The sequence below is a fragment of the Dipodomys merriami genome, unplaced genomic scaffold, assembly GCF_024711535.1.
Source record: "Dipodomys merriami isolate MVZ:Mamm:240054 unplaced genomic scaffold, mDipMer1.0.p SCAF_6, whole genome shotgun sequence".
Classification (NCBI taxonomy): Eukaryota; Metazoa; Chordata; class Mammalia; order Rodentia; family Heteromyidae; genus Dipodomys; species Dipodomys merriami.
In genome coordinates this window covers 20,282,611-20,295,663 of record NW_027206179.1, presented here as the reverse complement: position 1 = coordinate 20,295,663, position 13,053 = coordinate 20,282,611, and the positions used below count along the sequence as shown (strand labels likewise).

Sequence of the window (13,053 nt, the reverse complement as noted above, 5' to 3'; positions counted from 1 at the left end):
CACTGATTGGATTAGGATTGGAAACATTTTAAAGATGTTATACCCATCCTCCTTTCTTATTTAAAAGAGGAAACTGAGGCCTAGGTGAGCAGTGCGGGAACTTGGAATAAGCTGGCATCTGTGTTCACTTAGTGTTACTTTCAAGATGCCAGCTCCCACTGTTCTTCCTGTTGCCATGCAGCTTTTGTTCTTTATCATGAATACCATCTTTTATTCTTTGTTTCAAGAATCTTTTTTTTTTTTTTTTGGGGGTCCGGTCATGGGGCCTGAACTCTGGGCCTGGGTGCTGTCCCTCAGCTCTTATAGCTCAAGGCTAGCGCTCGACCACTTGAGCCACAGCGCCACTTCCGGCTTTTTTCTTTTTGCTTACGTGGTGCTGAGAAATCGAACCCAGGACCTCGAGCATGCAAGGCAAGCGCTCTACCACTGAGCCACCTTCCCAGCCCCCATCTTTTATTCTTTGTCAGATACACCAGTTGCAAATATATGACTCATGCATTTGTGCAAGAGGTAATTTGGTTTATTGAAAAGGCATGGTTTTGAAGTCAGTCATAACACTGATTGGACAAGAGCTCAACTTTTCAGCTATTTTTTTCAACAAATCTGTTTTAAACACCTCCTTTAGCTCTAGGGGGATGGATGTGGTTTTCCATCTTAGAAAGTCTAGTAGTAAGAGATGAGTAATTGCCATTGGGGAGAAGTCCTGGTTCTGTAATAAAATGAAATAAAGAGATTTGACCAAGTAATATTTTGATCTCTATTCCCTCAGTAACTATTCTGGTGCTTTAATTAAGTTATTCATTCCTCACAATTGTTACAGAATCCCCATTTATAGAACATGGAATTATCTCCTTAAAATGTATGTCTTTGGGGCTGGGAAGGTGGCTCAGTAGTAGAGCGCTTGCCTTGCATGCATGAGGCCCTGGGTTTGATTCCTCAACACCACATAAGCAAAAAGAAAAAAGCCGGAAGTGGCGATGTGGCTCAAATGGTAGAGCGCTAGCCTTGAGCTGAAGAGCTGAGGGACAGCGCTCAGGCCCAGAGTTCAGGCCCCACGACAGGACCCCCCCCCCAAAAAAAAAAAATGTATGTCTTTTAGGCCTAGCTTCCACATATGAGTGAAAGCATAAAATTTTGCTTTTTGAGTTTGGCTTATGTCAATATGATTTCCTCCTAAATGCCTCCTCTGCCCCCCCCAGTCCTGGTCCTTGAACTCTGGGCCTGAGCACTGTCTCTAAGCTCCTTTTGCTCAAGGCTAGTACTTTACCACTTTAGCTATAGCACCACTTTCTGCTTTTTCTATGATAATTGGAGATAAGAGTCTTATGGACTTTCCTGCCTGGCCTGGCTTGGGACCACTCAGCTCTCAGCCTCCTGAGTAGTTCTGATTAAATGTGTGAGCCACCAACCCCTGGCCTAAATGTAACTTTTACCTCTAATCACTGACCCCCAAACCAACCACTAATTCCTCTGCATTCCCAGTACCTGAACATGACTCTTTGTTATGGTCTGAATATGAAGTATTCTCCAGAAAGGCTCATGTGTTGAAGTATTGGTTACCAGCTAATGGGGTTTTAGGAAGGCAGATGAATCATAAGGACTATGGATTAGTTCATTAATTGATTTATAATTTGATGGCATTATTGGGAAATGATGGGGACTTTTAGAGGTATGTAATGTTAGAGGCATTAGGTCTTTGGGGATGTGTTCTCACGGGCTATCTGGTCTCAGACTCTTTCCTGTCTTACTGCATCCTGTCCACCATGAGATGAACTGCATTGTTCTACCACAAGCTCCCTGCCATCATATATGGCTTCTCCTTAGGCCTATAAGAGTGGTACCCATTAAACTGAAACCTCTGAGCTTGTGAGCTAAAATAAACCTTTTCTCCTTTTTGATTGATTCTCAAGTATTTGTAATAGTGATAGAAACTTGCAAGATGTACTGTTGGAGAAATGTTACTCCAGATAACAAAGAGAGAACAGTATGTTCCTGACTAAAGAAAAAAAAATTATTCTCCTATTTCTTTTTCTACCTCTTTTCTTCCAACTCAATCATGTTAAAAATGTTTGGATGAGAATGGGAGAAGGGAGAGTTATAGAGGGCTGAGATGGACTGGAATACATTGTAAATGTGTGGAAATATAGCAATGGAATTTTCCCCTACCAGTATGACTAATGTAAGCTAATAATGAAAATAATTAAATGAAGAAGTTAAAAAAATTGCCATCTTTTATTTTATCATTTTATTTTTTTATTTTTGGTCCAGTCGTGGGGCCTGAACTCTGGCCCTGGGCACTGTCCCTCAGCTCTTCAGCTCAATGCTAGCGCTCTACCACTTGAGCCATAGCACCACTTCTGGCTTTTTCTTTTTCTGCTTATGTGGTGCTGAGGAATCGAACCCAGGGCCTCATGCATGCAAGGCAAGTGCTCTACCACTGAGCCACCTTCCCAGCCCAAATTGCCATCTTTTAAATAGCTCATTTTCTTTTTTTTTTTTTTTTTTTGGGTCCGGTTGTGGGGCCTGAACTCTGGGCCTGGGTGCTGTCCCTCAGCTCTTCAGCTCAAGGCTAGCACTCTACTACTTGAGCCACAGCGCCACTTCCGGCTTTTTTCTTTTTGCTTATGTGGTGCTGAGGAATCGAACCCAGGGCCTCAGGCATGCAAGGCAAGCACTCTACCACTGAGCCACCTTCCCAGCCCCTCATTTTCTTTAAGATAGAAAAATGACCCTAACTTCCTCCTTTATTTAAAGAGGCCTGCTGGGCACAGGTGGCTCACACCTGTAATCCTAGCTACTCAGGAGACTGAGACCTAAGGATTGCGGTTCAAAGCTGGCCTGGGCAGAAAAGTTCCTATGAGACTCTTACCTCCAGTTTACTACTCAAAAACTGGAAGTGGGACTGTAGCTTAAGTGGTAGAGCACTAGCTTGAGCATAAAGAGGCTCAGGGACAACGTCCAGGTCCTAGCTTCAAGCCCCACAAGGCCTGCTGCAGTTTTTACCTTTCTTCTGAACCTGTTAAATTCACAACGATATTGCTCAAGTATGAGGCTCTGAGTCTAAACCCTGGTACTATCAAAGGGGAAAAATTAAAGAATGAATCTACAAAGAGCAAGTGACTACATATATACATCTATGAACAGTACACTAAAACCTAGTTTCTGCAATCATCTTTGCAGAATTTTGTTCTCAAATGATTGTGAAAAGCTTGCCAAAATGTTAGAAAGTTTTACTTCTGGGCAATTCTAAAGTATTCAGGTATGCTTTAAACATTCTTCTTCATGTTCCCTAACTAGAATGAGCCACAAGTGTCAAGGAACCTGTAACTTAAGCATTCAGACTTTGAGAATGAACCACCCAGTGACCTGTCATTCAAATGAGACACTATTTGTAATTGGTCTGGAATCATACTATCCTAGTTTCAAATCTTCCTTTGCCAGTTGTGTCCTTCCATTACCTAGCTGCTCCGAGGTTTGCTTTGTAAATTAGGTTTTATTTTGTGCTGGTCCTGGGGCTTGAATTCAGGTCCTCACACCCTTGCTCTGCTTTCTTTCTTGGTTGACTCTTACCACTTAAGCCATGCTTCCAGTCTTAAATTGGGATTTTTTTTTTTACCTAGTTGATACATGGGTAAAAAATAATATATTAAAGCCATGTAAATTATACATGAAAACTAAATAAGGCATATAAAAGCCAATAAATTGTAGCAATTACTATAAAACTAACATCCTGTAGCCATTAAATGTATGCAAAAAACCCTCAAACAAGTAAATTACTTAAAGGGGATGTGTTTAAAAAGCTAATATAGGGCTGAAGATTGGTGGCTCATGCCTGTAATCCTAGCTACTCAGGAGGTTGAGATCTGAGGATCGAGGTTCAAAGCCAGTCCAGGCAGGAAAGTCTGTGAGACTCTTATCTCCAATAAACCACTCAAAAAACTGGAAAGCTGAAGAGTTGAGTGACAGCACCCAGGCCAAAGAGTTTAAGCCCCAAGAACAAACGAAAAAACAAAACAACAACAAAAAAGCTGATATAGGAAGTGGTTCTGTAGTTCAATGTCAAGAGTGCTTGCCTTGAGCAAAAGAGCTTAGAGACAGTTCCCAGATCCTGAGTTCAAGCTCTATATATGATTTTTAAAAAAAACAAAAGCTGATATACAAAACCAACAATGCTGATAAGTGAGTTCTATAAATACTGTACTCCCCAAGTAAATCCTATTAACTGTCCAAAAGAACTATCTGAATTCTTTTTTTTTTTTTTTTCTTGGTCGGTTGTGGGGCCTGAACTTGGCTTGGGCACTGTCCCTCAGCTCTTCAGCTCAAGGCTAGCGCTCTACCACTTAAGCCACAGAGCCACTTCTGTTTTTTTCTGTTTATGTGATGTTGAGGAATCAAACCCAGGGTCTCATGAATGCAAGGCAAGCACTCTATCACTGAGCCACCTTCCCAGCCAATCTGAATTCTTTAGACTAGACTAGATTTAGCTGTCTGCTTTCTGAAGGTTTGCATAAGTAAAAGGTCCCACCTCAGTGAGACTGAATCTATGGGAAATATTTTTTTTTACATTTAATATGGCTGTATTTAAAGCCATTATTAAGCTCAGTATGCTTCTATTCTTAGTTTCTAAAGAGGTTTTATAAAAGAATGTTGAATTTTGTCAGAGACTTTTTCTGTATTGATAGAGATGACCATGTGCTTTTTGTTCTTGATCCTGTTTATGTGATGTATTACATATATAGATCTGTGTATGTATGTATGTATATCCTTGCATTCCTGAGATGAAACCAACTTGATCATAATGTATGATCTTTTCGTGTGTTGTTGACAGTTTGCAAGGATTTATTTAGTTTTTTTTGTTTTAATGTTCAACAAAATTGCTCTCCAATTCTCTCTGACTCTCTTACACACACACACACACACACACACACACACACACACACACACACACACACACACACACACACACACACACACACACCGCGCGCGTCCACGCACATTTGGTTTTGGAATGAGTACAAACTTGCTTTATAGAATGAGTTGGTAACTTTCCTTCTTTTTTTTTTTTTTTTTTTGGTGCCAGTTTTTGGGCTTGAACTCAGGGCCTGAGTGCTGTCCCTGACCTTTTGTGCTTAAGGCTAGCACTGTACTTCTTGAGCCATAGTGCCACTTCTGGCTTTTTGGTAGTTAATTTGAGGTAAGAGATTCAGGAAGTTATCTGCCTTGGTTGACTTTGAACCTTGATCCTCAAGTTGCAGTCTTCTTTGTACCTAGGATTATAGGAATGAGCCACTGGCATCTGACTTAACATATTAGTCATTTTTGGCATAGGATTTTGCTTTATTCTTGGACTGGTCTGGAATGTTATACTATTTGTGCTTCGTAGGTAGCTAGGATGACAGTTGTGTGCCACCATTCCTACTTGTTGGTTGAGATAATGTCTTTTTTTTTTTGTCGGTCATGGGGCTTGAACTCTGGGCCTGGGCGCTGTCCCTCAGCTCTTCAGCTCAAGGCGAGCGCTCTACCACTTGAGCTACAGCGCCACTTCCAGTTTTTTGGTGGTTTATTGGCGATAGGAGTCTCACGGTCTCTCCTGCCCGGGCTGGCTTTGAACCTTGATCCTCAGATCTCAGCCTCCTGAGTAGCTAGGATTACAGGCGTGAGCCACTAGCACCCGTCTCTTTTTTTTTTGTCGGTCCTGGGGCTTGAACTCTGGGCCTGGGCACTGTCCTTTTGCTCTTCAGCTCAAGGCAAGCGCTCTACTACTTGAGCCACAGCACCACTTCCGGTTTTCTGAGTGGTTTATTGGAGATAAGAATCTCATGGATGGGCTGGGAGGTAGCTCAGTGGCAAAGTGCTTGCCTAGCAAGTGCAGCGTCCTGGGTTCGATCCCCAGTACCAAAAAAAGAAAAGACAAAAAAAAATACAGTTAAAAAAAAAAAGAATCTCATGGACTTGCTGCCTGGTCTGGCTCTGAACTTCAATCCTCAGATCTCAGCCTCCTGTGTAGCTAGGATTACAGGCGTGAGCCACCAGCTCCTGGCATGAGATAATGTCTTGAAAACTTTTTGCTTGATTAGCCTTGAACCATGATCCTCTGTATCTCTATCTTCCAAGTAGCCATTATAGTCAGTTTCTCTTTGGCAGTCCTTATTCAAAAAACTTTATTAGAGTGCTAAGACTTTTGTACAAATTCTATAAACTTTATAGTTTACAATTACAGAAATTAATTCTTATTTCTAAAGGGTAGAATTTGAAATCCAGGTGTCAGCAGGGCTACACTCTCTCTGAAGGCTTTGGTGGAGGCTCCTTCAGTTGCCACTTAGGTTACCTTTCAGATTCTTTTGTCTTTGATCTTCTTTGATTATGGCAATATCACTTCCATTGCTGTCTCTGCCTTCATATGGCATTTTCCTTCTTCTCCCTGTGGGTCTTTTTTTTTTTTTTAATTTTGCCTTTTATAAGGATACTTGTCATTTCATTTAGGGCAATGTAGGGATCAAGAATGATCTCATTTCAAGATCTGTACCTTTATCATACTCCTTTTCTGTGCCCAGGATATTCATATGTCTTTCTGGGGGCCTCCAGTCAGCCATTTACACATACTACGTGGTGAATACTGTTTTGTACTAGAGATACAGTGAACATTTTTGCTCTCATTGTAGTTATATTTTAGTAGATGAGACTGACATTGCTCATATAAGTAGATTAGTTCAAGGAATGCTAAGTGTTCTGGAAGGGGTAATAATAATAATATTAAAAGATAAGTATATTTGTTACTATCTCATGACTGTGACAGAAATAACTTAAAGGAGGAAAGATTATTTTGCTCACAGTTTCAGAAGTTTCAGTTTATTATGATAGTCAGCTTATGGAAGTACAGCTCAAGTCCTGTAAATACAGCACAGCAATAATAGAAGTGGGTCCAGGGCAACATATATCCTCCAAGGACATGCTCCTAGTAATCTCCTTCCAACCAGGCCTTACTTGCCAGGGTTTCACTTTTTCCTAGTTGTCTGTTGAAAATGTGAGTTTATCAATGGATTAAACCAGTTATTTGTTCAGAGCCCTCTTGACTTAATCATCTCTGGGAAATGTGTTTTTGTTATCACCTGAAGGTTTTCTTAATGCAGTCAAAAGTGATAATCCCAATAGGATAATAGACACCTGCTTGAAGAATAATAAGACAAATGAGGAAATAGCAGAGCATTGCAATAGTTATATGCATGCCAGAGTCAACTATGAGAATTGTCAAAGTGGTTGAGTCAAGATACAATAGGATTATTATACAGTATTTTGAAATGATCCAAAGGTCCTGGGATGAATAACAAAAGTGATTGTCAGTCCCAGATTAAACAGATATCAGGCAGATGTTCTTACGGATAAATTTTGTGGCTATAAAGTTATGGCCCTTGTACATATATCCTTTAAGGACATGCCCACATGATCTCCTATCTAGTCAGTCCGGCAGTCTTTTATGAATATTTCTTGTTATTAGGGAGTCATACAGAAAGAACTCTTCCTTTCTAATCTGGCTTTATTTACTCTCTTATTTATTTGGTTAGAGCTTGACCAAAGTATTTCCCTTTTGATTCCTAAGACTTTCACAGGGAACAGAGAGTAATGGTTCTGTTAGGACTAGGTATGTTGGTTAAGGAGAAAGGGGAGAATTTTGAACATGTAGGTAGATAAAGAAAGCTGATGTACCCTGCCATGTAATGTTATAGTGGGGCAGCATTCCAGACTAAGGAAATATAAGGAGCGTGAAGGTGAGATCGCATTTTATAATCAAGGTTGTATTTGGTATGATGTGGTTAGGATGGATGGAATAAAGTTCATTAGAGGGGATGTTAGTAGGAAAGGGAAGCAGCACAGTCACCTTGGGGCTTTATTTGGAATATAATAATGGGAATCCTGTTAAAAGATTAGAAGCAAATTGGATTTACATTTTGAAAAGACTGTTTGAAGGAGAAAATGTAAACCTGGGTAGGAAGTAACCCAAAGAAAGTAACCCAAAAGACCACATGGACAGAAGTCAAGTAGAAGGAAAGATTTATTGCCAGCAGAGCTGACAGGCCAAGTTCTCATGAGGAAAGGGAGATAATGGTGGCATGTGGCTCCTTAGAGGCTCCTTTTATACCCAGGACGGAAGTGGGAGGTGACTCACCTATTGCACAGGTGCTGCCATCAAGGGCGGAAATAAGGTCTGGGAAGTGGGCGTTTCCTTATACTGCTAAATCAGGCATCTGTGCCTCATGCCATGCCTATAATCCTGGCTTCTCAGGAGGCTGAGATTTGAGGATCTCTGAAGCTATCAGGAAGCCCATAAAACCTTTTTTTTTTTTTTTTTTTTTGGTTGGTTGTGGGGCCTGAACTCTAGGCCTGGGTGTTGTCCAGGCTAGTGCTCTACCACTTGAGCCACAATGCCATTTCCTGTTTTCTGGTGGTTAATTGGAGATAAGAGTCTCACAGACTAGGCTGGGAAAGTGGCTCAGTGGTAGAGTGCTTGTCTTGCATGCATGATGCCCTGCGTTTGATTCCTCAGCACCACATAAGCAGAAAAAGCCGGAAGTGGCCTTGTGGCTCAAGTGGTAGAGCACTAGCCTTGAGCTGAAGAGCTGAGGAACAGCGCCCAGGCCTTGAGTTCAGGCCCCACGACCGACAAAAAAAAAAAAAAAAAAAAAAGAATCTCAGACTTTTTTGCCTGGGCTGGCTTTGAACTGTGATCCTCAGAGCTCAGCCTCCTGAGTTGCTAGTTTTATAGGCGTGAGCCACCACTCCTGGCCCCACAAAGCTCCTATCTCCAATTAACCACCCAAAAGCCAGAAGGGAGCTGTGGTTCCAGGGCTAGCTGTGAGCACAAAAGCTCAGGGACAATACACAGGGCCTGAGATCAAGCCCACGACTGATGCACATGCACGCGCATGCGCGCGCGCACACACACACACACACACACACACACACACACACGAGACACACACACACACACACACACACACACACACACACATGAAAGACGCAAAGTGCTGTGCCCACTATGTGGGGAATGTCTCATTGGGATTTGTGGGGAGAGTGGAAGCAGGGAAAGCAGTCAGGTGGCTGCTGGAGAAGTCTTAAGCTAGAGATGGTGGTCACTCATGTTTGGGTAATATAGTGCCAGAGTAGATGAGAATTGGTCAGATTTGGGATGTTATTTTGGAACTCAATCCAAAACTACTTGCTTTGGGTTAGGAGGGAAATACACAAATAATGGAGGAACCAGGAAGAACCAAGAGTAACTCTTTTTGTTGTTGTTGTTGTTGATGATCATTTTATCCTTTTAATTAACACCCGGGAAAGCCAAGAGGTGTCATCACCTACATTTTCTAGATGAAAACTGGGGCTTCAGGAAATGATTTGCTTCATGTCTTGTGGATATGATATGGTGGAGCTAGGAGTTGGCCCAGGTCCTTTGACTGCGTGGGGATCCCAGCACTTCTCCTGGGCCATGATGTAAATAGGTATTCCTTTTCCAAGTGTGAGGAATGTAGGGCATCTTTCTTCCTGAGGAAGGGAATAATGGCATTATGTTATTGGCAAGTCATTTTGTACATACCGACTTTTCTCTTTTGTCTATGGTAGTCTCAGAGTTGATTAAAATTTTTTCCTTGTAACGTTTTTTTCTTGTTCTGGTACCAGGGTTTGAACTAAGGGCCTTGGGCTGAACTCAGGGTTTGAACTCAGGGCAGCTTTGTCCCCTAGCTGGCACTCTATCTCTTAAACCATGTCTGCAGCCTGACTTTTTGCTGGTTAATTGGAGATGGTATCTTGAGAACTTTTGTGTCTAGGCTGGCTTCAAACCATGTTCTCTCTAAGTCTCAACTTCCAGAGGAGCTAGGATTATATACCTGAGCTACTGGAACTTAGTTAAGTTTAATTTAATTTAATTTAATTTTTTTTTTAGTTTGAGATAGGGTCTAAATTACCCAAGATGGCCTTGAGCCTTAGGCTTTAGCCTCTTGAGGGCTGGAATTATAGGTATGGGCCACTGAACCCAGTATCCTCAGAATTTTTGTTGTTAGAATTTTATTTATCTGTATGTCTGTCTACCCATCCACCCACTTACTAATTTTGGTGGTACTGGAGTTTGAACTCAGGTACTTGATTGCTGTATCACAGCCATTTTTGCCTTGATTTTAAGGTAGGGACTTACTTTTTCCCTTGAGGGACTGACCTCTGACCTGGAGCCCTCCTATCTATGCCTCCTCCCACATAGATTGGATTGCTATGTGCCACCATGTCTGACATATTTGTTGAGATGATGTCATAGGGCAATTGGATTACGAGATACAGAGAAGTCACATTTTTAGAGGTGAATGGGGAGTATTTATTAGAAAGCCAGTGACTGCAGGCAGACTCATGTCCCCCCCAGAAAACTTGCAGCCTCCAGTCCACTCACTTCTTTAGGAAACTGAGCCATGAGGGTAGTAAAGAAAGAGCAGAACAACAATCTCAACAAATCAGACCAATGGAGAGTTGAAGAAGGTTGCCATGGTGGCCTGAGAAGAAATAGGAGTCGTGAGGCATGGTGCAATGGCAGCTGAGGTGGTGGGGCCTAAATAGGGTCAGGGTTAGGGAGGAAGGTCACAGGGGTCTGGAGAGTTCATGGTACAGATCTGGCAGGTCCTGGAACCTTGTTTCTGCTTCTAGTAATTCAGGCATGCTTATCACCTGGGGGTGGGGGTGGAATTTCATCATCCACCAAGTTGCCAGGATGGCACCAGTTAGACCAATATCTGTATTTCAGTGTCTAAGTAACATTTTGTCTTGGCTGACCATGAATCTTAGTCCTTCCAAACGCTGCCTTCCTACTGGCTAGGATTATAGGCTTGTGCTACCACAGCTGCCTTTGAATTTTTCATTTTCAAATTTATGGGAAGTCTTGTCAAGAGTAAACAAACAGGTTTTATTATGCTGACTCAACTGGTTCAGGCTTGCTACGGAAAGGGCTCACATCCTTGTTTTACCTGAGTAAAACTTCTTCTGCTGTTCTTTTTGCTTTAATAATTTCTACTTTGTGTTCCTAGGTACCTCCATGCTTTTTAAAACTTTGGGCCACATTTTCACAACTGCATAATTCTACAAGCTGTGTACATTTTTTTTTTTTCTCTCCCTTTTGTGGCGTTTGAATTCATAGCCAGGGTGCTGTCCCTGTGAAGTTTTGCTAAAGGCTAGTTCTCTACCATTTTGAGCCATAGCTCCACTTCTGGTTATCTGGTAGTTAATTGGAAATAAAGGTCTCATGGAATTTCCTGCCAGCGCTGGCTTTGAACTGTGATCCTCAGCTCTCAGTGTCTTGAGTAGCTAGTAGGTGTGAGCCATCAGCATCCAACTTGTCCTCTTTTTTTTTTTTTTTGATAAAGTTGTCATTATATGGTTTCTTTTTATTATTATTTATTTATTTATGTTGGTTGTGGGGCTTGAACTCTGGGCCTGGGCCCTGTCTCTCAGCTCTTCAGCACAAGGCTAACACTCTTATCACTTGAGCCACAGCGCCACTTCTGCCTTTTTCTGCTTGTGTGGTGCTGAGGACTCAAAGCCAGGGCCTCATGCATGCAAGGCAAGCACTCTACCACTGAGCCACCTTCCCAACCATTATATGGTTTCTTAGATATCAAAAGCAAGTACGTAAAAATAGTAATGAAAAAATTTAAGAAAAAAAGGAACTCCATTTCACTCAGGCATATTGGCACATCTATTGTTTGGTCTGGTATCACTTATAATAGATTAAATTAGTTAGAGCTGTGTGCTATAGATTTTTTTTAGTGTATTTTATATATTGATAGTTTATATTGATAGTTTTTGAGAGTAAACATAGCATCCATTTGATTCAGTTGACCCAGATATTCTTCGGTTCTTGGCTACTTAGACATATTTGAATTTCTTTCTTGGCGTGTGCTATATCTAGCTTAGTCTATTCTTCTTAAACCTGTCTAATGAGATATAGTCTACACAATCTGAAGTATTTATTGAAAGCTACCCAGAAACATAATGTGTAATTCATACTTATCAAAACCAATGGTATTAGTTGTTTCTGCATTTTTGTTTTGTTAACCTCATTATCATTCAGCAATGAAATCACTGTCACATCTTCTTGGCTTCAATTTTATTTTGAATGAAGTTCATGTTTTCAGGTAAATTCTCAGAGCTCTCATGTGCCTTGTGTTTAGAATTTTTTTAATGACTCTCTCAGTAAGAGACCTTGGTGAAAAGTCACCTGAGCTTTTGTTTTTCTAGTAGAGAGCTGAGAGATTCAAAGTAGGTTGCTTCAGTTGTAGAGATATTGTGAGACTGAGTTAGTACTCAGTTTAGTTAGTACTTATAATTAGTATTTAAGCTTGTCCATTCTTTCTCTGTGGTAAGCTTCATTCTCTCGTGTAGTGTTTCTCCCCCTCTGTCCTTTTCTCCCTTCTTTTTGTATCTTTCCTTCCCTCCCTTCCTCCCTCCTTTCTTTTTGTTTTTCTTTCCTTTTTTTCCCTCCCTCCCTCCCTTCTTCCTTCCTTCCTTCCTTCCTTCCCCTCTTCCCTCCCCTTTCCTCCTCTTCCTAATCTTTTTTTTTTTTTTGGGTCTGGTCGTGGGGCCTGAACTCTGGGCCTGGCGCTGTCCCTCAGCTCTTCAGCTCAAGGCTAGCGCTCTACCCCTTGAGACACAGCACCACTTCCGGCTTTTTTCATTTTGCTTATGTGGTGCTGAGGAATTGAACCCAGGGCCTCATGCATGCAAGGCAAGTGCTCTACCACTGAGCCACCTTCCCAGCCCTCCTTTTCCTAATCTTAGCCAAGTACTTTGTACCGCTGCCCTTGTTAGTATTTTGAATAGTTGTTTGTGACATTTCTGACCTTGTACTATCAGTGCGAATGTTTAGAAAGATCTTTCTTTGGATTTACTTGACCCATTTACTATTGTATTAAATTGTTGTGGTTGCTGTTTTGATGCCTCTAGTTTCTTTTGTATGCCAAGGGAATATGTTTGTAGTTATAATTTTTTTCATAATTAAGGTATATTGCTTAAGCTACC

The 13,053-nt window shown here is 41.4% G+C and overlaps 1 protein-coding gene across 1 annotated transcript in view; it reads left to right on the top strand.

Annotated features, from left to right (window-relative positions):
• Window positions 1-13,053, top strand: part of Pcca (propionyl-CoA carboxylase subunit alpha) — a 296,255-nt gene that overhangs the window by 1,516 nt on the left and 281,686 nt on the right. The window lies entirely within an intron of this gene.